The 24612-nt window shown below is 37.3% G+C and overlaps 1 protein-coding gene across 9 annotated transcripts in view; it reads left to right on the forward strand.

Moving 5' to 3' along the window:
- FILIP1 (filamin A interacting protein 1) overlaps window positions 1-24612 on the forward strand; it is a 311264-nt gene that overhangs the window by 96404 nt on the left and 190248 nt on the right. For 7 of the 9 annotated variants that reach the window (XM_074037618.1, XM_005552528.5, XM_015449172.4 and 4 more), the window contains exon 1: window positions 15161-15527. The exons of 1 other annotated variant lie outside the window; for it this stretch is intronic. The gene's annotated coding sequence lies outside the window, so the exon portion shown is untranslated. Of the gene's footprint in view, window positions 1-15160; window positions 15528-17951; window positions 18070-24612 lie in introns of those variants that run through there. One more of the 9 variants, XM_074037617.1, reaches the window with a different exon arrangement.

The raw sequence follows: 24612 nt of genomic DNA on the forward strand, positions 1-24612 counted from the left end.
TTGTTGGTTTGAGTTTTATCTCTCTGCTCCAAGAAACAGTGTGCTCCATAAGAACAGGAACCTTGACGGTTGAAGTCTTATGTCTCACAAAGCGCCTGGCACATAATTGGCACTCATAACACATTGACAGAATGAATCTCAATAATGTCAGTGTGGAATTATAGATGTAACCATTCTGAGTTCCAGAGAGCAGTGACTCTGTTTTACTCAGCTTTGTCTTCTCAGACAGTGTAATACAGTTGCAAGAATAGAGTGGATCTTTCCATAGATATTTGGTGGTTAATTTATTTTTATTTATATTAAAAAGGAATGATAAAAATCACTAGCACCTTTCAATTTAGATTTTTAAGGAATGTTGAGATGGATATTTACAGTGTTATTTTCCTTTCTTCTTCTTCAACTTTTATTTTAAGTTCAGGGGTACATGTGCAGGATGTGCAGGTTTGTTACATAGGTAAACGTATGCCATGGTGATTTGTTGCATGGATCATTCCATCACCTAGGTATGAAGCCCAGCATCCATTAGCTATTCTTCCTGATACTCATCCTCCCCCAGCAACCCCATCCTTTGACAGGCCCCAGTGTGTGTTGTTCACCCCCGCCATGTGTCCGTGTGTTCCCATCATTTAGCTCCCACTTATAAGTGAGAACATGTGGTGTTTGGTTTCCTGTTCCTGCATTAGTTTAGTGAAGATAATGGCTTCCAACTCCATCCATGTCCCAGCATGGATTTTCATGGCTGCATAGTATTCCATAGTGTATATGTTCTTTATTCAGTCTATCACTGATGGGCAGTTAGGTTGATTCCATGTCTTTGCTATTGTGGATAGAGCTGCAATGAACGTATGGGTATATGTATCTTTATAATAGTATGGTTTATATTCCTTTGGATATATACCCAGTAATGGGATTGCTGGTCAAATGATATTTCTGGTTCTGCGTCTTTGAGGAATTGCCACACTGTTTTCCACAGTGGTTGAACTAATTTACATTCCCACCAACAGTGTAAAAGCATTCCTATTTCTCCACAGCCTCACCAGCAGCTGTTGTTTCTTGACTTTTTAATAATCACCATTCTGACTGGTATAAGATGGTATCAAATTGTGGTTTTGATTTGCATTTCTCTAATGATCAGTAATGTTGAGCTTTTTTTCATATGTTTTTCGGCCACATGTATGTTTTCTTTTGAGAAGTATCTGTTCATGTCTTTTGCCCAGTTTTTAATGGTTTTTTTTTTTTTCTTGTAAATTTGTTTAAGTTCCTTGTAGACTCTGGATTTTAGGCCTTTGTCAGATGGATGGATTGCAATAAATTTCTCCCATTTTGTAGGTTGTCTGTTCACTCTGATGATAGCTTATGATAGTTTCTTTTCCTGTGCAAAAGCTCTTCAGTTTAATTAGATTCCATTTGTCTATTATTGCTTTTGCTGCAATTTCTTTTGGAGATTTCATCATAAAATATTTGCCCATGCCTATATCCTGAATGGTATTGCCTAGATTTTCTTCTAAGGTTTCTATAGTTTTGGGTTTTACATTTAAGTCTTAAATCCATCTTGAGTTAATTTTTGTTTGTGGTGTAAGGAAGGGGGTCCAGTTTCAATTTTCTGCATATAGAAAGAATGGTTCTCCCAGCACCATTTATTAAATAGGGAATCCTTTCCCCATTGCTTGTTTTTGTCAGGTTTGTTGAAGATCAGATGGCCGTAGGTGTGCAGTCTTATTTCTGAGTTCTCTATTCTGCTCCATTTGTCTATGTGTCTGTTCTTGTACCAGTACCATGCTGTTTTGGTTACTGTAGTCTTATAGTGTAGTTTGAAGTTGGGTAGCATGATGCCTCCAGCTTTGTTCTTTTTGCTTAGGATTGCCTTGGATATTTGAGCTCTTTTTTGGTTCCTAATACATTTTGAAATAGTTTTTTCTAATTCTGTGAAGAATCTCAATGGTAGTTTAATGAGAATAGCATTGAATCTATAAATTACTTTGGGCAGTATGGCCATTTTCATGATATTGATTCTTCCTATCCATGAGCATGGTGTGCTTTTCCATTTGTTTATGTCTTCTCTGATTTCTTTGAGCAGTGGTTTGTAGTTCTCTTTGAAGAGAGCCTTCACTTCCCTTGTTAGCTGTACTTCTAGGTATTTTATTCTTTTTATAGCAATTGTGAATGGGAGTTCATTCATGATTTGGCTCTCTGCTTGCCTGTTATATAGGAGTGCTAGTAATTTTTGCACATTAACTTTTTAATTAATTTTTAATTTTTATTTTTTTGAGAGAGAGTCTCACTCTTTCGCCTAGGATGGAGTGCAGTGGCATGATCTCAGATCACTGCAACCTCCGCCTCTCAGGTTCAAGCGATTCTCCTGCCTCAGCTCCCCAAATAGCTGGGACTACAGGTGCACACCATCATACCAGCTAATTTTTGTGTGTTTTTTGTAGAGACAGAGTTTTACCATGTTGGCCAGGCTGGTCTGGAACTCCTGACCTCAGGTGATCCACCTGCCTCGGCCTCCCAAAGTGCTGGGATTACAGGCATGAGCCACCATGCCCAGCCAATTTGTGCATATTAATTTTGTATCCTGAGTCATTGCTGAAGTTTTTTGTCATTTTAAGAAGCTTTTGGACTGAGATGATGTGGTTTTCAAGATATAGGATCATGTCATCTGCAAACAGAGATAATTTGACTTCCTCTCCTCCTATTTGAATACCCTGCCATCTTTACTGTTTCGCAGCCTTCACTGGTGATACTGAGACAGAGTAGGGTCTGGAGGTAGGGAACCTAAGGCCAATTCATGCTGACTTCCTAGAAATGAATCAAAAGGAGAACCTTACCTCTCCACCCCAAGTAATAAAAGGATCAGAGGCTATTCCCTTTGCACTGCATTGCAGATGAAAAATGGGAAGTACCTCTGCTAGGTCCCCTCCTGCAACAAATCAGACTGGTCGCGGGCCTAGTCGTCATTCTCATAGGGGTATAACTTTGTAACTTCACTTCAGCCTCTAATCGTTCCCCTCCTGCAACTAATTATGGGTAACTACTTCATTTACACAGGATGTGACCAAGGAAACAATAGGGAACCTCTAGAGGATATTTAAACCCCAGAAAATTCTGTAACTAGCACCCTTGAACCTCTTACTTGATCCTACTCCCACTCTGTGGAGCGTACTTTCATTTTAATAAATCTGTGCTTTCATTGCTTCTTTCATTGTTTTGTGCATTTTGTCCAATTCTTTGTTCAAAACACCAAGAACCTGGACGACCCTCCACTGGTAACAATACCTCCAGGTACAGTGTTATTTTTCAAAATTTTCACTGATCCCTAAGCTATAAATAATTTTTCCTCTGTATATTTCTTTTTTTTTTTTTTTTTTTTTTTTTGAGACGGAGTCTCGCTCTGTCGCCCAGGCTGGAGTGCAGTGGCCGGATCTCAGCTCACTGCAAGCTCCGCCTCCTGGGTTCACGCCATTCTCCTGCCTCAGCCTCCCGAGTAGCTGGGACTACAGGCGCCCGCCACCTCGCCCGGCTAGTTTTTTGTATTTTTTAGTAGAGACGGGGTTTCACCGTGTCAGCCAGGATGGTCTCGATCTCCTGACCTCGTGATCCACCCATCTCGGCCTCCCAAAGTGCTGAGATTACAGGCTTGAGCCACCGCGCCCGGCCCTCTGTATATTTCTTATAGCTTTTCTTGCTTTGCCCATTTTGTTATGTATTTGCCTCCTCTTTATTGCCAGACTCTAAGCTCCTGAGGGCCGTTCTTGTCTGATTATTATTACTTTTTTAATCTTCCAATGCAGGGTTTCTTCACCTTGGCACTATTGACATTTTGGGCCGGATAATTCTTTGTTTGGGGCAGCTATCCTGTACATTTTAGGATATTTAGTGGCATCCCTGGCCTCTACCATTGGATGCCAGTCCAACCCTCAGTTATGACAACCAAAGTCATCTCCAGATATTTCCAAATGTCCCTTGGCAGACAAAATGTCTCTCACTTGAAAACCATTGCTTTAGAGGGCCTCGCACAGAGTAAATGCACCACATTCATTTATTATATAAATCCTATAGCAGATTTTGGTTGAATTCCACACAGGTAAATATGGGATTCATATTTTTTCAAGGGAACTGGTTTCATGTTGGACCAACCTTCTTGTTTGCAGATCTGAACTGGCACTGAGATGAGCTATGCTCCTGTCACCACTCATTGTCAACTCCCCTTTCAAAGCCTGTTCTCTCATTCTCATCTACTTATTTATAGTTTGAAAACATCTAGAGTTTATGATCTTGGTGTGTAGCTTAAGTCTATTACTTCCGTAATACATGTATTCATTTTCTGACAAATGGTATTGGTCAATTTACATTCAAATGCACCTTCTTTACAAATGATGGAATTTCCAAGCACACACAGACACAGAAGTTCAGAATACTTACTATTTGTTTACATAAATGTGCAAAATTTGACTTTGGAACTGTAACATTTTTTTCTTTCAGCAAGGTTACAACTAATTAAATCAGCAGCTTTTGAAAAGAAAGATTCCTGCATCCTTACTTTACATATCTGACAATGTTTTCAACAGTTTAGAGTTATGTATAAAAACCTAAGCAATATATTAGGCCAGGCGTGGTGGCTCATGCCTGTAATCCCAGCACTTTGGGAGGCTGAGGCGGGCAGATCACCTGAAGCCAGGAATTCAAGACCAGCCTGGGCAACATGGTGAAACCCCAACTCTACTAAATATATAAATGAGCCATGCGTGGTAGTGCACGCCTGTGGTCTCAGATCACCTGAGGCCAGGAGTTCAAGACCAGCCTGGCCAACATGGTGAAACCCTGACTCTACTAAATATACAAAAATGAGCTGGGCATGGTGGTGCATGCCTGTGGTCCCAGATCACCTGAGGCCAGGAGTTCAAGACCAGCCTGGCCAACATAGTGAAACCCCATCTCTACTAAAAATACAAAAATGAGCTGGGTGTGATGGTGCGCGCGTGTGGTCCCAGCTACTCAGGAGGCTGTGGCAGGAGAATAGCTTGAACCTGGGAGGCAGAGGTTGCAGTGAGATGAGATCTTGCCACTGCATTCCAGTCTGGATGACAGAGTAGACTCCATCACACTTACAATAAATAAATAAATACAATAAAATATGTTTTGTAAAAAAGGTATTTTATGTTAGAAATGAAGCTTATAACAAGGAACCCTTTTTAGGTAATGAAAATATTTTTAGGCAATGAAAATAATTTTAGATAGTGGAAATTGACTGGGGTGAACCCAACCACACCATTGCCTTTCCTTTCTCTCATGGAACATTCTCGTTCTTAGAGCAGTGGCTCCCAATCATCACAGTGGTGGTGCTGGTGGAGGGTGCAGAGTGGCAGTGGAGTGTGTAGATTAAACACCATTATTCCCACTTGACAGTTTAGGAAATAGGCTCAGAGGGATTAAATCATTTTTAAAAAATTGTCTTGCTAGTTGGGGTCAGAACAAAGTCTCCTTTTTCCCAGACCTCATTCTATCGTAACACATGTTCAGATAGTGATGTCATGTTCTAGCTATTGCTAAGGAAGTGCAAAAAGTGTTTCTCTGTCCTCTATCACTTAAGGTCAACAGCAGCAAAATGACTGAAACTTTCCCTCAGGTAAGCCCTAAAGGAGAAAATATCTCCTCCTTGCATCATGCAGAATTTCCAGGCAGACCCAAACACAATCGATGGCTCAAAGGGAAAATGTCATGGGAGAAAACTACAGAGGCAAATGCAATGATATAGTGTTATGGCAAGTTAAGACATTCTTAAGGATAAAAGAGCAGAAAAACCCATATACAGCATGGAAAGCAAAGCAACCGTAATTCATTTTGAAGAATCACAACATGACCTTTTTTCTTTATTCTGTGAGTGAATATTAAGAGGAATTTAGTTAAGGAAATTGAATGCCAGACCCACACCAGACATAATTCAACTATGTCATTTGCTTAATAATTACATTATCCTGAGGCAGACTCATTGAAATCCCGAGTAGTAACAGGAAAGGCAAGTCATACCAAGCATGAATCTTCAAGCCTCCACCTCAGAAACATGTTGGAAAACTACCCCAATAGCAAATAATTTTAAATTATCTTATTTTCCTGTTATAAAAACAAAATGTCAATATGAAAACTTTAGAGAACATACAGAAAGATAACCATTGTAATTATTATGTGCAAATATTTCAGATACACACATATATACACATATATGTATGTGTGTATGTATTTCTATACAAATGTGGGGAGGGCATTTCTATGTATCTATTTCTATTTTCATATCTGTTTCTATAACTATATTATCTACATAATCTTTAAGTGGGATAATGCAACAATGTATTTAATGCTGTTTTATTACCTGCTGTTTTCATTTTACTTTCAGTGAGTTTTTTTTCCAATTCATTAACTAAATTTAATATTTTCTGCAATATTATTAAATTTTATTAGAGACGGGGTCTTGCTCTGCCACCCAGGCTGGAGTACAGTGGCACAATCATAGCTCACTGCAGCCTCGAACTTCTGGGTTTAAGCCATCCTCCCACTTCAGCTGGGACTACAGGTGTGAGTCACTGCACTGACTGTAAAGCTGTTTTTAAGGGCTAAAGATTCAACAAGGAACTTGTAATTATCTTATAGAGGTCAGTTTTGTTTTTTAAAAAATTACTGCTTTGTAGTTTTCATTGACTTTTTAATTGTCTCACTCTAATGACTCTAATTTCCACATTTATTGTATATTATACTTATTTAACATAAAGCTTCTAAAAGAACGTTCTCCATCATTTCACCATATAGTTGACTTAGCTCATAGTTCTCAAGGTAGGTGACTGAAAGGAAACTTTGAGGCACAAAGTTTTCAGATATTTTGTCATTTCAAAAACACTTTCTTGTCCCTTCCACCTCTTCCAGGAGGTGATTTATTACTTCATTTTCAGATGAAAAAGTGAAGAACGCAAATATTAAGGATACAAGGGCCCACTCAGCTGTAAGATGGGTACCAAATTCAAGTGTTTCTGAACATTTCTTGCCCTGAATTTTTCATCCTGAATGTTCGAACTTTGTGATGACATTTCCTGTTATTTACTAACTGTTGGCCTACAGCTTTTGCTGTCTGGATGCCTTACTTTCTTGATATTTTTTACCTTTAATTATCAGATAAGGCAAAAAAAAATATGCTGTTAGTTTTGTTAATAAAAACAAGAATGAAGCCTCTTTTCCGGTGGTTTTAAAACTAATTGCTTCAGGTTGGCATTTCTAGTTTCTCTACTTTATTTTTTTCTTAAAATTGTTTTTCTTTTTTTAAAAATAATCACCTTCTTTGAGAATAAACTTTTTTATATTCAATTTTTTAAATCTCGGTTGCTAATAGTGTATATTAATAGTATAAATTCAATTATCTTTTTTTTTTTTTGAGATAGAGTCTTGCTTTGTGGCCCAGACTGGAGTGCAGTGGAGCAATCTCGGCTCACTGCAATCTCTGCCTCTCAGGTTCGAGCAATTCTCTTGCCTCAGCCTCCTGAGTAGCTGGAATTACAGGTGCACGCCACCACGCCCAGCTAATTTTTGTATTTTCAATAGAGACAGGGTTTTGCCATGTTGGCCAGGCTGGTCTCAAACTCCTGACCTCAGGTGATCCTCCCCACTCGGCCTCCCAAAGTACTGGGATTGTAGGCATGAACCACTGCCCCTAGCCCTCAATTATCTTCTTAATTATCTTATGACACCAATGGAATTCCATGTGACTTCTATGTAAAGACTCAGATAGTCATAATATTAATTATATAAATAATAACTATCATTCAGTGAGTGTCTATTTATATGCCAAACAGTAAGCATTAAAGACATTTAATTATGCGGTGGCTCAAGCCTGTAATCCCAGCACTTTGGGAGGCCGAGAAGGGCGGATCACGAGGTCAGGAGATCGAGACCATCCTGGCTGACACGGTGAAACCCCGTCTCTACTAAAAAATACAAAAAACTAGCTGGGCGAGGTGGCAGGCACCTGTAGTCCCAGCTACTCGGGAGGCTGAGGCAGGAGAATGGCGTGAACCCGGGAGGCGGAGCTTGCAGAGAGCTGAGATCCGGCCACTGCACTCCAGCCTGGGCGACAGAGCGAGACTCCGTCTTAAAAAAAAAAAAAAAGAAAAGAAAAAAAACAAAGAAAAGTTAAAACCTGTATGAAAATAGAAAGAGTGTGCAATATAATGATTACCTGTTTCCCAGCTTTAACAGCAGTCATGTGATGGTCAATTCTGTTTCATTATACCCCCACCCAGTTCTCTACCTCTCCCTACGCTGGATTTCTTTTTCTTTTTTCTTTTTTTCTCTCTTTTGTTTTTGTTTTTGTTTTTGTTTTTTGAGACTGAGTCTTCCTCTGTTGCCCAGGTGAGAGTGATCTCGCCTTCCATGGATTCAAGCAATTCTCCCGCCTCAGCCTCCAAGTAGCTGGGACTACAGGCGTGCACCACCACACCCAGCTAATTTTTGTATTTTTAGTTGAGACGGCATTTCACCATGTTGGCCATGTTGGCCAGGCCAAGGCAGGTGATCTGCCCACCTTGGCCTCCCAAAATGCTGGGATTACAGGCACGAGCCACCTGTAATCCCTCCCAGCTAACACTGGATTGTTTTGAAGCAAATTTCAGACATCACATTATCTGTAAAATTTCAGAAGGTAAGGACTTATAGGCATGATATATTTTAAATTACGTTTAATTGAAAAAATTTCACTAAATTATAACATACACAAATCATAAGTATATAGCTTGATTAATTTTCAAAATTGAACACACTGGTGTCACTAGCAAGGAACTAAACATTACCAATGCCATAGACTCTTTGCTCATGTCCACTTCGAGTCATATTCCCATCTCCTAAGGGCAACTACTATCCTGACTTCCAACACCATAGATTAGCTTTGTCACTTTTTGAACTTGAAATGTATGGAATCATACAGTGTACTTTTTGAGTCTGGTTTCTTTCACTTAACATTTTGTTTGAGAGATTTATTTACACAGCTGTGTAGTTCTCAATGCTACTGTATGACTATACCACAATTTATCTGTTCAATTGTGGAAAGCATTTAGAATGTTTCTAGTGTTTGGATATTGTGAATAGTCGTTTTTTCCATTTTAGCAGTTTTAATTGAAAGTTTTATATAAAATTACTTTATTCCTACATCTTCTCTATTGTTTCTTCCTTATATATCCCCCTTTCCCCGCTACTTGAGAAGATTGGCTTTCCCTTCAAGGGTCTTTTTTGTGGTCTTCGTCTAGTGTTAGCCCAGTGACAACCACCTTGCTGGAGTAAATGCCCACATGGACAGTGGTGCTATTGGCCTTTTCCTGCTGCACCTATTCAATGCAGATGACATAGTTTTTCCTGTGAACCTGGACTACTTTGCCAATTTGCTGACCTTTATAGTGTTCTTGCACAATCTGAACTTCATCATCCTTTCACATAGGCATGCATCTAACATTGTACTTCAGATCCAGCTCTTCGAAAAGAGGAGAAGACATAATCTTCCTGCAAATGTGGGAAGGTGCATTGAAATGCTTCTTACAGTTCTGTTTCAGTCAGAAGTCCCAAAGGGACTGGACTTCATTTTGGCTGCTTCTGCTTCAGTGATGGCTGCAAAAGGGAAGAACTGAATAGTCTTAAATTCTTTTATTAATCTTATAGAAGAGGGAAAGGTGGCTTAAGAGAGATTAAGTGATTCGCTAAGCTCACACAGGTAATAAATAAGGGAGTCTGGACTTAAACTAGCTTTACCCTACTCCAGAATCAGATATCTTAATGTCTGTATTTTTAAGAAAGCCCATTTTTCAGTTAACTATATATATGTGTGTGTGTGTGTGTGTGTGTGTGTGTGTAGTGTGTACATACAAACCTATATACTTTGTGGAGAAAATGCATTATTCTGTGTGGTTCTATGCCCAATCACTGGCTTTCTGATTCTGTTTCTGTTTATTAGAGAATAAATGTCCCAATCTCTTATAAGAAATTGTTAAAAGTCATCCTTTACAACTAAGAATTGAGTATTGAGCAAGAGTAGGTCGTGACTCTGGCACAGGAAAGGAAGCAGGAAATAGTCTCAGGAGAAGGTTATCTGACCCTATTGAAAAGTAGGATGCTTGTGATCTGTAAGTGTCTGTAGAATATGGTCCTGAAATAACTTTAAGGATTAGACATGTTCTAGTAGGCTTGTCCTCCAGAGGTTGGCTTATGGGGTGTCAAAAAAACAACAACTTTTAGGATTAAGTTCTAATAACCCACTTTCAAGCACACGTGCAGAGAAGTGGGAATTTTAATGTCTAATACATGCATATAAGTGCTTAATTTATGGCAAAAGCAAAAATATTATCTTATTAGTTTATTTAAAACCTAGTTTTTCTCTTTCCTGAAGCAGTTGGAAAAATAAATAATTTAATATTTTATGAATTTTGTGGGTGTGACAGTGCTTATTAATTGTCAGGACAAGTATTTATTTTATTACAAATATATGTATATATTATTATAACAGTGCTAGTGCTGTTTCTTTTAAGGTTTTATAAAATCTAAATAGAAGAATAGCTAGATTAATTGAAAATGCAAGTATCTTCAAATTGTGAAAGCTGATTATATCAAGTGTAATATAATATTATGTTGATGCCAAATAACTTACTAATGTATGATTTCCCCTACATTGTTTTTCATTTTTTCTTGTTGTTGGTTACATCTTTGAGAACACATAGCTCCAAAACATTTTTAAATTGTTTATCAAATCATAGACCAAAAGTATATTTTTAGAATGTAATTTTAGAATTTCATTAAGCATTAAACTCATTCATCATAAAACATCATGCATTGCTTGTTTTAGAAACAATACTGAGCAGCTCATATCCTTTGCTTAAAAATAGACTTTTTCTTAAAGCAATTATTTTCTTTTCAGTCCAATTTTTTCTTTTCTGGTATTCAACAGGACTTCAGTTCCAATGAATTTTTATTTTACTATGCTAATCATGAAATTATCCCATCTTTTTTTCTATCTCCTCCAAAACTGTTGGATTTTAAATGTATTTGTTGATCAGAAGTATATATATTCAGGGCTAGTGAAGTTCATATGCCTTAACCCTCAGTGATTGATAAGAACCGGCTACTGTGACTATTGTATGTAAGAGGCAGTTAAGTAGTTAAGAACACAAATTTTTGGAACCAGATTTACTAGTTCAAATTCTGGTCCTGCTATTTACCAACTAACATGTGACCTTGGCCAACTTATTAACATCTCTGTGCTTCAATGTTTTTGCTTGTAAAATGTGGGATAATAATAATACCTACCTCATAAAGTTATTGTGAGAATTAATTGGGTTAATATATGTTAAGCCCTTAGAACTCTGTGTCTGGCTAATAGTAAATGTTACATAGATATTTTAATTATTATCCTGAGATCTATTACTTTTCTTTGAAATTTTAACAAATTCACTTTTGGGGACCAAGGAGGGCAGATCACTTGAGGCCAGGAGTTCAAGACCAGCCTGGCCAACATGGTTGAAACCCCGCCTCAGTCAAAAATACCAAAAAAAAAAAAAAAAAAAAAAAAAATTAGCCGGGCTTGGTGGCGCATGCCTGTGGTCCCAGCTACTCAGGAGGCTGAGGCAAGAGAATTGCTTGAACCTGGGAGGTGAAGGTTTCAGTGAACCGAGATCACACCATTGCATTCCAACCTGGGCGACAGAGTGAGTGAAACTCTGTCTCAAACAACAACAACAATAAAAAATTAACAAATTCAAAATAATTAATTCACAATAAAATAATTTCCTTCTACAAATTTTTTATAGGTATCTAAGGATGACCCAACTCTGTCCAGAGAGCCTGGAAGCATTTTCTGTATGCTCTATAGTTTTCTTTATCTTTTCTTTAATCTTTTATATGTTCATTTGCTCATTCAGTCTTTCTTATTTATTGAACACTTACTGTGGTGCTTACGTAGCCAGAAAAAAACAAACTGAAAAATTCTCTGGTACCGGTGAGCTTATATTCATCATCTCAGAGTCAGGCAATAAATGTTAACAGAGCATGTTTGATTGAAAACTTGTCTCATGCCATCCACCCACTACCCCCAAACATTATTAAAGTAAACGTTGTTTTGAAGCAAATGTCTATTTTTCTCTTCACTGGTATATTAAAGAACTTAATTAACTTATTAAATAACTTAACTTACTTTTGCTTTTAAAAATCACTGTGCTTATTTCAATGAACAAGGCGGGAAAATTTGGTTTTAGAAATGGGTGTAGAGATAATGGGTCAATGCTCTTATTTAATTTATTTGCCTTTCCCTCCCACCCCTGATAGCATTAGTCTATCTTCTTATTAAAAACTTTCATCATGACTCATCCTTGAAGTTGGGATATTCAGCTTTACTTGTAAATGGATCAGAGGTTCTCAGAATGCTCACACTTAGGGCTGTGGGAAAGGATGCAGCTGAACAGTAATATATTAACAATATGTGTTGAAACAGCATTTCCTTGTTGACTGTATACAAAACACAAATTTCTAATAGTTCTTAGCTGCACCACTTCCTCTGCAGATTATGTCGGAAATGCTTTAGTCTGAATAATCATTGCCGGGGGGAAAAGCCTTCAAAATAAATTTACTTTATTGCCTGTGTGTGTGTGTGAGTGTGTGTGTTAGAGAGAGAGAGAGAAAGTCTGATTATTGTAGAATACCGAGTCAGTCATGTACATATGCCTAGTATAATTAAAGAACATAATTTGATGATAGCAATTATATGAATATCTAATTATATGAATTATTCTGTATGCTGTGGCTTGTGACCACGTTGTTTAAAAATAAACTAATAGCAACAATAGACAGCTAATCCAAAGGTTAAGGAAAACCATGGTGAGGGAATAGGTATTCATTAGACAAAACAAAACTGAAAACTTTAATTATCTGGATAGTTACGGAAGAAATAAATCTATCACCCTTTTTTGGCCATAAGGGCAAAGGGGGTTTTTCCCCTCAGTTATCTCGACATTTGGCTACCACTCTTCTTTGATTCATTTTGGTCTGAAGATATCTGTAAAGTACACTCTTAGTAGGGGTCAAATAATATATCCTCAGAGTTATTTTTAGTGGATTTTAACCTGGGGCTGTTGCATTTGGTGTGTGTGAGGGGAAGTGTATATATTTTCAAACAGTAATTTATCCACATCCCACACTGACCCCCCACTTTTTTTGGAGACAGGGTCATGTTGCCCAGGCTGGAGTGCAGTGGCACAATCATGGCTCACGGCACCCATGACCTCCTGGTCCCAAGCCATCATCTCACTTCAGCTCCCCAAGTAGCTGGGACTACAGGCATGTGCTACCATGGTCGGCTAATTTTTTGTAGAGACAGGGTTTTGCTGTGTTGCCTAGGCTGGCCTTGAACTCCTGTCCTCAAGTGATCCTTCCACTTCAGCCTCCCAAAGTGCTGGTGTTAGCCACTGTGCCCGGCCCCTTTGTAATTTTTTAAAAGTTCTGATGATTCTGAATTATCTCATACCTCACTTATATACTTTCTACCTCTATTAGAACCCACTTTTGGGGACTGTGAATAGATTAAGTTTCTAAAAGATCCATTAGCTCAAGAAGAGTCAGTCAATTTCACATGAGAGCTCTTTCATCTTAATAGAAGGACTTTTTTTTTTTTTTAATCAAGGTTGGCTCAGACTCAGAAAGACTGAGTCTGAACAAATGCAATTTTACATGTGTATGGTAGTAAGTACGTTAAGGGGGCAGGTTGCATGCTGTCAGTGTGCTATTTGGAGTGAGAAGAACTGAGATGTTTTCGAATGGCTTGAGCAGGTGAGGGTCATTTCTTTAAAAAGAAGGACATGCACACACTCCTGATTGAAGTGGCAAACTTTCTCAGAGACATAGGGTTACCCAGCACGTAAGCTACTTACTGCAAGTATGCAACTCTTAAAATATTACATCCACACCTTTACATATGTCTTTGGTTCATCTTCAGTTTGCATGTCAAAAAGAGGGTATCTTTAATCTGACAAATTGATCTCAGGAAGAGGGTCAACCTTTATAACGGTATTGGTGAGATTTTTGTCAGGGCCATATTCTAGTTTGTTAATCAATAATGTTTCTCTCTCTCTCTCTCCCTCTGTCTCTCTCTGTGTGTGTGTGTGTGTGTGTGTGTGTGTATGTGTGTGGTGTGTGTGCCTCCCTTCCTATTTTACCTGTGGCCAAAAGGACCTCCCTCAGTTTCCCTTAGTGTTAATTTCACATATGTAATTAGTAAAACAGTCCCCAAAACTAGTTAAACAATTTTTAGAAAGTTTCAGTCTCAGCAGATTCATACCATTTTATTATGTAGGATGAAGCACATAAAGTATCTTGAGACATTCTTCATGTTGTGGAGACTTGAGGGTTAATGATGAGGCAAGCCTATTAACAACCAGAGGTATCTCGTGTCCTGGATTTCCTGGAGTGTTTACCGTGTGTTACTTTGAATGAATGACCTGAGTGAGGATGCTAAGATTTTCCGTCTTAATGTTACTCCTTTCAAAATCATAATGTTATAGACATTCCTTTATGGTAATTTTATTTTAATAACATTCAGGTACATAGCTGGACAAAAGTCTGATGTGTCTAGGTAAGTGATCTAGCTATAAATGAAACACACCGGTGTCAAACGCTGTTTGGAAGTGATCTCGTATTCATTTTCACAACCAACAGATGTGATACACTTTTTTGAAACCTCCCTTTATGCAGAAGAAGTGATATACTTTTAAAAAGCACTTTTTATTTCAGAACATTTATCTGAGAGAGCCTAATTGAGAAGAATATTGCATTAGTAAATTGCTCTGCCCAAGACAACAGCTGCTCTGTTTCTCTTCACGTTTTAAAACCTAAGTCCCAAATCTCAGTCTGTAGTTAAGAGCTTCAAACAATAATTACCTCTGTGAAATAAGCAGAAGTCCTTAAAAGGGTCTGTCGGTTTTCCCGCAATCTTTTACAGGGTGAGCAGCGCTATATCCACTGATAACCCAGCTGCTTAGGAACTGAGTAAAGCCGGCTCCAAACTTCTCAGCTGTTGACAGGCTTGACTTGCTGAGAACACCAGTTAAATATAGCACCCGCGAGCTCAGCTCCTCAACATAGTCATTGCTCTGACAGTGTTGTGAAGGGAGCAGAAGAGGAGAAACCTAATCTCAGAACCCAACAACACCTAGCAACAGTTGAAAAAACTTTTAAACAAAAGTCTGGGTGGGAGATATACAACAACTTCCAATTTCTGCTGATCGGGATTTCAGGGAGAAGAAGCTGCTTTCCCCCCTCTCTACTCTGTTTCCTGCATGACTTCAGCTATTGGCTAGTTCTGGGAAAGAAAGTGGGAAAAGCTTTTTCCTCTGTATTCTTTTGAGCTGGATAGTTTTTAGGAACTCGAATCTGTCTTGGGCTGTGAGACAAGCCACTGGGTTCTTCAAAGGATAAACTACCTCCATAGAGGACATACCTTTGGTTAAAGGAGCTGCCGTCAGGTAAGACCAAAATAAATAACTACTTGCTCTCTTAAGAAATATCTGTTTCCACAAGAAGAGAGTTCTCTTCCATTCTGTTTTGTCTGTTTCCTTTGATTCTTCCTGTTCTACGATGTGATAGCACATTTAGAAATTATAACCATTGTGAATTATTTTTAAAAAGTCAGAAACATCATCTTTTCCTCAAAATCATACCGATTCCTTTTTAAACACATAATTTTATTGTGTTTTAGTAGACATCAAAACATTTCTGCCAAGTTAATGCTCTTTGGCAGGTAACAGAAATATGACAAAGAACATTTCACATCTCCTTTCACAATTGGGATGGCTAAGCAATGAAAAGGATATCTGCCCTAGAAGTAAAATAACTTTCATTTACTGAAACTAGCAAACCAGCTTGTGTGGTAAATGAGAGGAAAGTCCCGCATGGTGTTTGTATTGCTGTACTTTTTAAACCTGCTGTTGTATGTGTCTCCTTTTGCCTAATTCTCTGATTACACTGGTACACCTTGTGCTGGTTCTGACCTCTTTACACTAGAGTCACCCCGAAGGCTTCTGACTGGGCATAAAATATGCCTGGTATTAAATCACTACTCTTGAAGTTGTTGACTATAACTACTCAAGATAATGATATTTGTGTATTTTTAAAAAATAAATTAATGCTTGTGTTTAGATATAACAGATTCTGTTTTTAAAAACTTAATTAGAAAACATTTTCTCTTAAGTTGCATGTATGTGTGTATGAATGTGTTTACTATAGTGTGAAGGAAATCCTCCTTTCACGTGATGACATCTTGTCTCCCCTTCCATGAGTTGCCATGCAATTTTATCAGAATGCTTAGAGTAACCAATTTCATGTTGAATATGACAACTTATGGCTGTACATTGTTGACATAGTTAGTATTGACATCTGGTGGTTTGTAATTGGGCTAGATTTGCGTAAAAATATTTTTCCTCTAAATGAACATGATGATTTGAATAATTTTTCTAGTCTAAGGATAATATCAAAGAATTTATTGAAGCACATTTTAATTGGAATTTTTAAAGTCTATTCTATCAATGTAAAGAAAGTACCCAAGACCAGTTTTGAACATACTATTTGTTGACAAATAAGAATGTATCAGCCTTTTCAGAAAATGATCCTCTTTTAAGAAAAGCTAATTAAAGCTTATATAGCATATACTCAGGAAAATGAAACAGGGCACCCATTTCAGTATGTATTATGTTTTATAATTCTGATTACTTGTTTATACAGTAAATAAGTGAATCACATATGATACAAATATGTACAAATAATAGTGCAAAAGGCACTCTGGTAAGTTTACTATTAGAGAATGAAACTCCTGGTGCTTTAGTAGAGATGAAATATCTTTGTCTCAAAGGAGTTTGAAAAGTCAGAACTAAATGCTTTACATTGTTCTTGTTTTTATGCTAAGAAGGGTCACGTTGTTGGCTTAAAAATGTATGTGTAAGGCCAAAATCTACCATTGATTCTAGGCATGTAATTTCTTTTGGAGTCAGTGGGACAGTGTGGCGATAACTGAGTGCAGCATTTGGCCCTGTGTGAAAGTCGTGTTTGCTCATGAAGTGAATTTTTCAGTATCATTAATTGTCTTCATTGTCGTACATTTATTCTTGAGAATCAAGAGCAACTCAGCTCAGGCTAAACCACACGGTTTCCTCCACTACATGAATAATCAGGCTCTCCACGACAATGCAGATCTGTTCTCCTATTCACTCAAGTTCATAGTCCTGTGACATTTTGGAACTGTCCCTTTCCCCTTTACCAGGAAAGTTGTTAGATTCCATTGCCATGTCTTCCACCACACTAATGCCTGTTCTCTTCATGCTAGTTTGGGTTGTAACAATGCTGTTCCTTCCTACCCCTTGTTGCCATCCAAATCATCTTGCCCATGACCACGAGATTGGTTTTACTAAAGCATTGCTATGTTTGTCTATCTACTCTTCAGTTATCTTCTGGGCCTTCTAGTAGCTGCCAAACACCTAGGCTGGGTATTTTGAAAACCTTCCATCATCTGGCACCTACTTAACTTTTCCAGTCTCACTACTATGACTCAACAACAAGGTCCCTCTGCTTCAGGTATTTCAGATTATGGGCCATTCTCCAAACACATACTCAGCGAACATTTCAATACCCCAGCTTTGCCCCAGCTTTTATTCTCCCCGCCTGGAAGACATTTACTCTCTGGTCCTGTAGAAACTTTGCCTACTCTTTAAGACCCAGATCAGAGTCTTCCACTTTCACAATGATATTCTGGACCATACATTTTAGAAGTGATTCTTTCTAAGTTTAGACAGCTTGGTGCTCTGTTAGAATTAGGGTACTTTTAAGTAGGGCTTGCCTCTTTATATTCAGAACAATTTTATGACGTCTATTAGGTGCAAGGCAGTATCCTAAGCATCACTTGGCTTTGGAGCTTCTCAGCTGCAGGCATGTTGCGGATGTTCCATTCACATTTGTGGCTCTGATATCTGATGATAAGAGAAAGTATGGATAAGTATAGAATCAAGAAAAGCAACTGTAAGTTAATAACTTTTTACTTCAGAAATTTCTCAAGGAAAGTCTTCATAGTTTTACCATGCACAGAAAAATTACAAACACTTTTAACTACACTCATGTACTTGATTGTGGAAATGATGTTTTATCTCTCAGGAATAAAATAGAAAGGGGAAATATGACAGGACTGTGTATGTATATATGCATGCATGCACACACACACACACACATATCCTGTGTATCTACCTAGACCTCTAAATACTGTAACTTATATACTTTTGTTATCTTTTGGTGCCAGGTTCTACTTACAGTTACTTTTGGTACAATTCATTTAAATCATGGCTCCTGTTTGTGGATCGTGAATTAGAATCTGGCTTTGAACAAGAAAACATTTAAATGCGTTATGATCCTTTTTCTGTTCTTTTTCTCTTGATATTTTGAAAAAGAGACGTTTTTCAGTGTTATCTTTAATTTCTCGTGAAAACTGTAACCTTATTGGGTGAGATAAAGCAGGAATCATACTTTCGAAGCAATTTGTTCTGTATCCACCAAAAGAAAAACATTCTCTTAGTATTTATATTTTATGATGGGCAAAGTGGTGAAATTTACTCTTTTAAATGGATATTCAGTAAGAAACCCTATGGAATTTTCCAATGAAATTTGTGAAATATTTAATATGTTCATTAAGCACCGGTTTCCTTGTGGTTATAATTTTTATTTATTGTTTAGAAGTGAAACTTTGGGGTTTACAAAGTCTAAATAATGCTACCTGTGTTTTCCTTTTTTGGCAGAAGAGCATTTTTTCATAAAACATATTCCTTAAGATATAAGATTTTACACAGTTTGTTTAATCCACATTTTCATTCATTTGTCTAATCTTCCTTCTTTAAACTTGTGGGTTTTAGAAAGGTAGCACTAGGAGAAATGAGGGGGCAAGCTCATGTTGAGATTTATCTCAACAGAAAGGTTTAAGAGAAAAAAGATTAGTTAACAATTTATTAGAAAAATGACATCTAAAAGTTTGCAGTATAAAATTGTTTTTACATTGTTTTTAATACATATAACAATAAATAGAAAAAAAGATAAGCTAATAAAAATACATTTTGTTTCTTTAAATCTGAGTTGAGGATATAACCAGAATATGTTCATGGAAGAGGAGTCAGAAAAGGTTAGTACTTGAGTAAGTCAGTCAGATAGCCTGGATTCAGATTTCAGCTCAAGGTGACCTTAGGCAAATTAATCTCTGTGTCTCAGTTTCTTCATCTGTAAAATGACGGTAATAATGCTATTTCCTTATAAAGTTTTTTTGAACATTAAATGACTTATAAAATCTGTAGTTTATAATTTATTCTTTAATAAATTTAAGCTAGTATGGCTTTATTACACCTTAAATGTAGTTATTTGTTTACTTTAATCTTTGTTGCATACAAAATTCTTGGATGCAGATAGTTTGTGATCTCAACTTCATAGATTATAGGAAAGGTAGGAGAATGTATTATTTAAGTTTGGAATCCTGCTTGGGACATACTTTGCTGCTGGGTACTCTAAGCAGACTCAATTTGAACAGCAGCCAATAATTTAATATGGAATTTATGTTTCAAACTCTCTCTTATCACTCAGCAGTCTGTTGTCTTATAGAACCATTACTAAAAAGGCTAAGAAATCACCCACAGCACAGACTGTTCTATGGTTTCTATATTTGCACTTGGAGATAAAGTGTGTTTATACATAGTGCTTGGGTGTCTGTTTTACAGCCAACTACACTGGGTAATGTACAGCAACGAAGACTTCCTCCTCCATGCAAGAACACATTATTAAATTTATCATTCTTTATTTCTTTCCTTAGATGATTTGTTTTGTTTTACTAACCTAGTAACAGATAAAAATGAAAAGACCAAAAAAGGTCATCTTAAGCTAACTTTAACTTTACTAAATGGAAATGAATTCTTGCTATTCATTGCCCTTAATCCTATTCATTCTTCTTAAATATCAAAAGAAATATACATTCCAAGACAAACAAAAAGTGTTATCTCGGAAGATGTGTGTGTATGTGTATTCTGCTTAATATTCTGTATACTTAAAAATATATAAAGCACCCTTATAAGCAGGAAAGTTTCTTAGCAGCTTTAGTGGCAATAAACCTTATGCAGGACATACATGGTTTAAATCTGTCAATTTTACTTTATTTTTCCCAATTGAAAGGATAAGTCTCTAAAAGATGAGGCAAAACAAATTTTAAAATTGTCATTCTCTAATGAAAACTTTGTGTGGAGAGAAAGAAACAAAGGAAGGTAGGAAGGAAAAGTACAATAAAGAAAGAAAAGAAGGAAATAATTTTTCCTGGCTTTGCAGAATGAATACATCATAGTGGTACCAGGGCAAAAATAGAGGAACCTCAGGAAAGTATATTGGATTATGTTTTTCTTTTTTCTTAAATGGTCAGTCTATGCTTTAGCTAATGAGAGAAGGGAAAAGGCAGCAGGCAGAATATAGCTTTCCCTGGTAGAAGCTAAGGCAGTTTAATTTCAAAGACCAGGAAGCCTGTTGTGGAAGAATTTAGAATAAGGAAAATCATACATGAACTGAGCAGCTTTAGCTGGCTGTTAACCAGCTGATTGCAGAAATTGAGAAACTCCCAGCACAGAAGTGAAGTAATACAACGTAAACCAGCATCCCCATGCTGCTGTGTCTCTGAGGGCTTTGTTTAAGCCATAGCAACACTGAGACATCAAAAGAAGGTTTGGGTCTTTTTTCCCATTTTTGGAAATGGTGTCAATGTGCATAATATTGGGTGATTTATGTGTTTCTGAGGTCTGTGAAAGACAAACTAAAAAGAATTTTTAAAGCTAATGCAGAAATTATCTTGGGTGATCTGATTTTAATTGAGCCCTTAAGGTTTAAGGATATTTCTGTTTTTATTTGCTTGCCTAAATGCTGTTGCCTACCTCCTTTACCAAAACATTGAGGAAACGATGATTGTTGCTTCACTGACCAAGGACCCTATAAGTCTGTACTTGAAAATAGTCTTTTTTGATCTTGTAAAAACTCTAATTGCAATCTTCCCAAGTTACTTTCAATAAATGAATTATCTGCTTCTTATCTTTGTAAGGAAAAGATATAAGAAAGGTATGAAATGGACACATCAGAGTTGGCTAAATGCATTCTTTAAAAAATAATTTGCTGAAGATTTCAGGCCAAAAGAAGATTTGACTGAAAGCAATAGACTGCTGGCACCACCAAGACAATGGAGTTACTGCCAACTTGCCCTTGTTTATCTAAAAGATCTATGCAAAAATTAGGTTTTCACACATACATGCGCGTGCACACACACACGATGACACAGTAATGGGAATAAATGAACATTCTTTTTCTTTCATATACTTATGTCTTAAGTAACTCCTTTTAGGCCTTGTCTCTTTGACCGTGGTACCAAGCACAACAGGAAAGGAAGAGGTATTGCTGAGTTCATAATGCTATTTCAGTGTGGCAGCCTAAGTGCACATGAGGAAATGATGCCCTGCGCCTGTATTTGGAGCCCTGTAGTTACTGTGACGACAACACACACTAATGGCAAACAAAGAGGGTCTGCTCATCAGGGCAAGCCAGGAAGAGTTTTGCCAGCTCAGATTTTTCCTAATTATTCTATAAGTCTTGAAATGTGACACTGGAGGAATTCAAGGATCTTTGGGTTTCATTAACTGTTTAGTAAGTGACACATGCTTGAAGAGCAGCCTGGTATTTGGATCAGGGAGTGGCCTTACATATAAGCTTAACTTTCATATGCTGTGTTGATAGATACCATCTTCTGGTCACCAAACCAACTGGTTTGGCCATAGCCTGTTTATTTTGGTCTTTAAGGAAGTCAGCTGCATTGGTAGAGTTCACTTCTCAGGGCCCCTCAACTTTTGGTAAGACATCCCCACCTTCTACATTCTGCTCATTGCACAAATAATAATGATAATGGCTACATGTAATATATATTATCTATATAATATACAACATATGCAGTACATTTACTATATAAAATGATATGAATAACTAGCATATACTTGAGAAGATTACTATGTGCCAGGAATTGTGCCAAGCATTTTACATGGATGATTTTATTTACTTCTCATAACAATCCTATGAGGTACTATTTTTATCACTATTTTAGAGATCAGGAAAATGAGGTTTATAAATGTTAAATAACTTACCCAGTGGTAAATTTAAAATCCAAATCCAGGCAATTTGACCTTACCTGTTCTATGTTTTCAACCACTTTTTAAAATTCAGGCTGTTGTTTATGGAACACCTCCACCTAGATGACTATGAGATGTTTTAATGACATGTATAGAATGTGACACTGCAGGGTAACAGCTGCCTCTATAGCATGAAAAGATTCACAAAGTGCAAAGAATGAAGAGATTTAGGGTTAGAAAGCCAACAGAGGCTCTTTTCTAGGATCCCAAAGTGGAATCAGAGGCTTCAATGGCCAGTAGAGTTGGGCCACCCTCGATAAGCTAGGCCTGGGGCACTGAGAAGCAGAAGCGATTCTTCCAGTTATTGATGGGGCAATGTGGTTCTTGGTTTCTATACTGCTGGGTTGATTCCTAAGAAGAGGATGCCATAGAGCATTTGATTTTGTACCACCTCCTTTGACACTGTTGGGGCTTTGGTCTGCTGTTGCTTCTATTGACAACTCAGAGCCATACCTTCTATTGTAAACTTTGAATGTGCTGCCAGTCTCTGCCTTGGTCATAAACATTTAGTTTGTGAAGTGGGTTCAAGAGGGAATTCTATGAAATACTTATCTCCATTGTTGGTAGCAATACTTCCTCAAGAAACCTTTGGTGGAGTGTGTGTGTGTGTGTGTGTGTGTGTGTGTGTTTTGGTCAGGAGGCAGTGAGGAAGCGGCTGGAAAGTGCTCCACATAAAGGCTTGTTATTGGTTCCAAATGACTTTGTTTTGGTAGTGAGTTGTTATTCTGGCAGCATGATGCTCCTTCAAAAAACAAAACAAAACAAAACAAAAAACCAAAAAAACAAGACAAAACAAAGAGCTTGCTATAGTTTAAGAAAAATTATCTGACACTTTTCAGCCATTGGTTTGCTACTGTAGATCAGTGGCATATTTTATTGGATATTTTATTTGATTCTTTTATCTTTATTTGCCTGCATGATGTCCAAATGTCTGACTATTTGGAAATAATTGAAACTTTTGAGTTTCTATTTGCATTTCTGGCATTTAACTTTCAGATTGTCTGAAGTAAAAGGAGAGCAATTCTAATAAAATTTTGATGGAGCAGATAAGGCTTTGCTTTCTCTTATGCCAGTGGCCATAAAGACTCCACTTTTCCAGAGTATCACATATCCCAGGTAGTGGGATTGAATACCCCAGGAAGGTGAATGTTTTATATGGGATGACATGTAATGGAATAAATCTCTACCTTCTGAGAAATTCTATTCTAATAAATTGAAACAGTAACTTGTCACAACTATACTAGCTCACCCCCTCCCCAAACACACTACATTCATTATTGGTTAATAGCACAGGACTTGTACTGCTACTCACCTGACAGGCTAAACATCTTCCTGAAGCAAATATACTGTTTGCTGTGTGACACAGAGCTGTTTAATCCAAGCCAATGAAAAAGAAGTAAAGGCAGAGATGTATTACATTTCACGAAGGCTGTCTGCTTTCTTGACATTACATCTCTTGATTTCTTTGCAGTAAACTCAGTTTTCCTTTTGTCTTCTCCTGTCTTTATATAAAAAGATGTAACAGTGTCAAAGGAGAAAAAGAATTGTAATTTTTTTTTTCACCCAGCCAGAAAAAGAGTATTAGTGTTCTATTCTTTGGAGACAAAGAGTTTGACTAGTTGGCCTCTGGAAGTATTTTCTTTCCCTCATTCAGTTATTCTAAATTTCTTTTGGCACACAACAGCAATAATTTCCACATTAGTCTTTAGCTAATTGTTAAGATATTTACAGCTTATCATAGTCATTCAAGAATTATCTAAGACTTCGGTAAGATTTCCTAGTTCTTTTTGCACATCTGCCCCTAGTCTAATTGTGAGCAGGCACAGGGCCTTGAGTACCACAGTGTCAATGATTACATGGCTTTGGTCCTGGGAACAGCTATACCTTATAGGAAACCAAAAGGAATGGAAACCTCTAGCCTCTGACCTCACTTGAAACCATCAGATTATCTAGTACTGTGGTTCTCAATACTCTCCATGCATCAAGGTCACCTGGGGTGCTTTAAAAATGCAGATACCTAGCCTATGTCCCCAGAAGTTCTGATTTAAGTTGGCCTGAGAGGGTGCCCAAGTATTGGTCTATTTTGTAAGCTTTTGTGTGATTTTAATTTGCATCTGATATTGAGAACAAGTTATTGCAATCATTTTAAAGACAGTACTTTAAAAGTACTTTAAAAGATAGTACTTTAAAATGATGAGTGCCACCTCATCATTTTAAAGAAGATAGTACTGGAATGAGAAGTAACTCAGCTCAAGTTACGAAACCCTCTGCAGGTAGAATTGAGTATGGAACTGTGCTTACTCAACCCTTGGTAGTGGGTACTTTC

Source organism: Macaca fascicularis, chromosome 4 (genome assembly GCF_037993035.2).
Source record: "Macaca fascicularis isolate 582-1 chromosome 4, T2T-MFA8v1.1".
Lineage (NCBI taxonomy): Eukaryota > Metazoa > Chordata > Mammalia > Primates > Cercopithecidae > Macaca > Macaca fascicularis.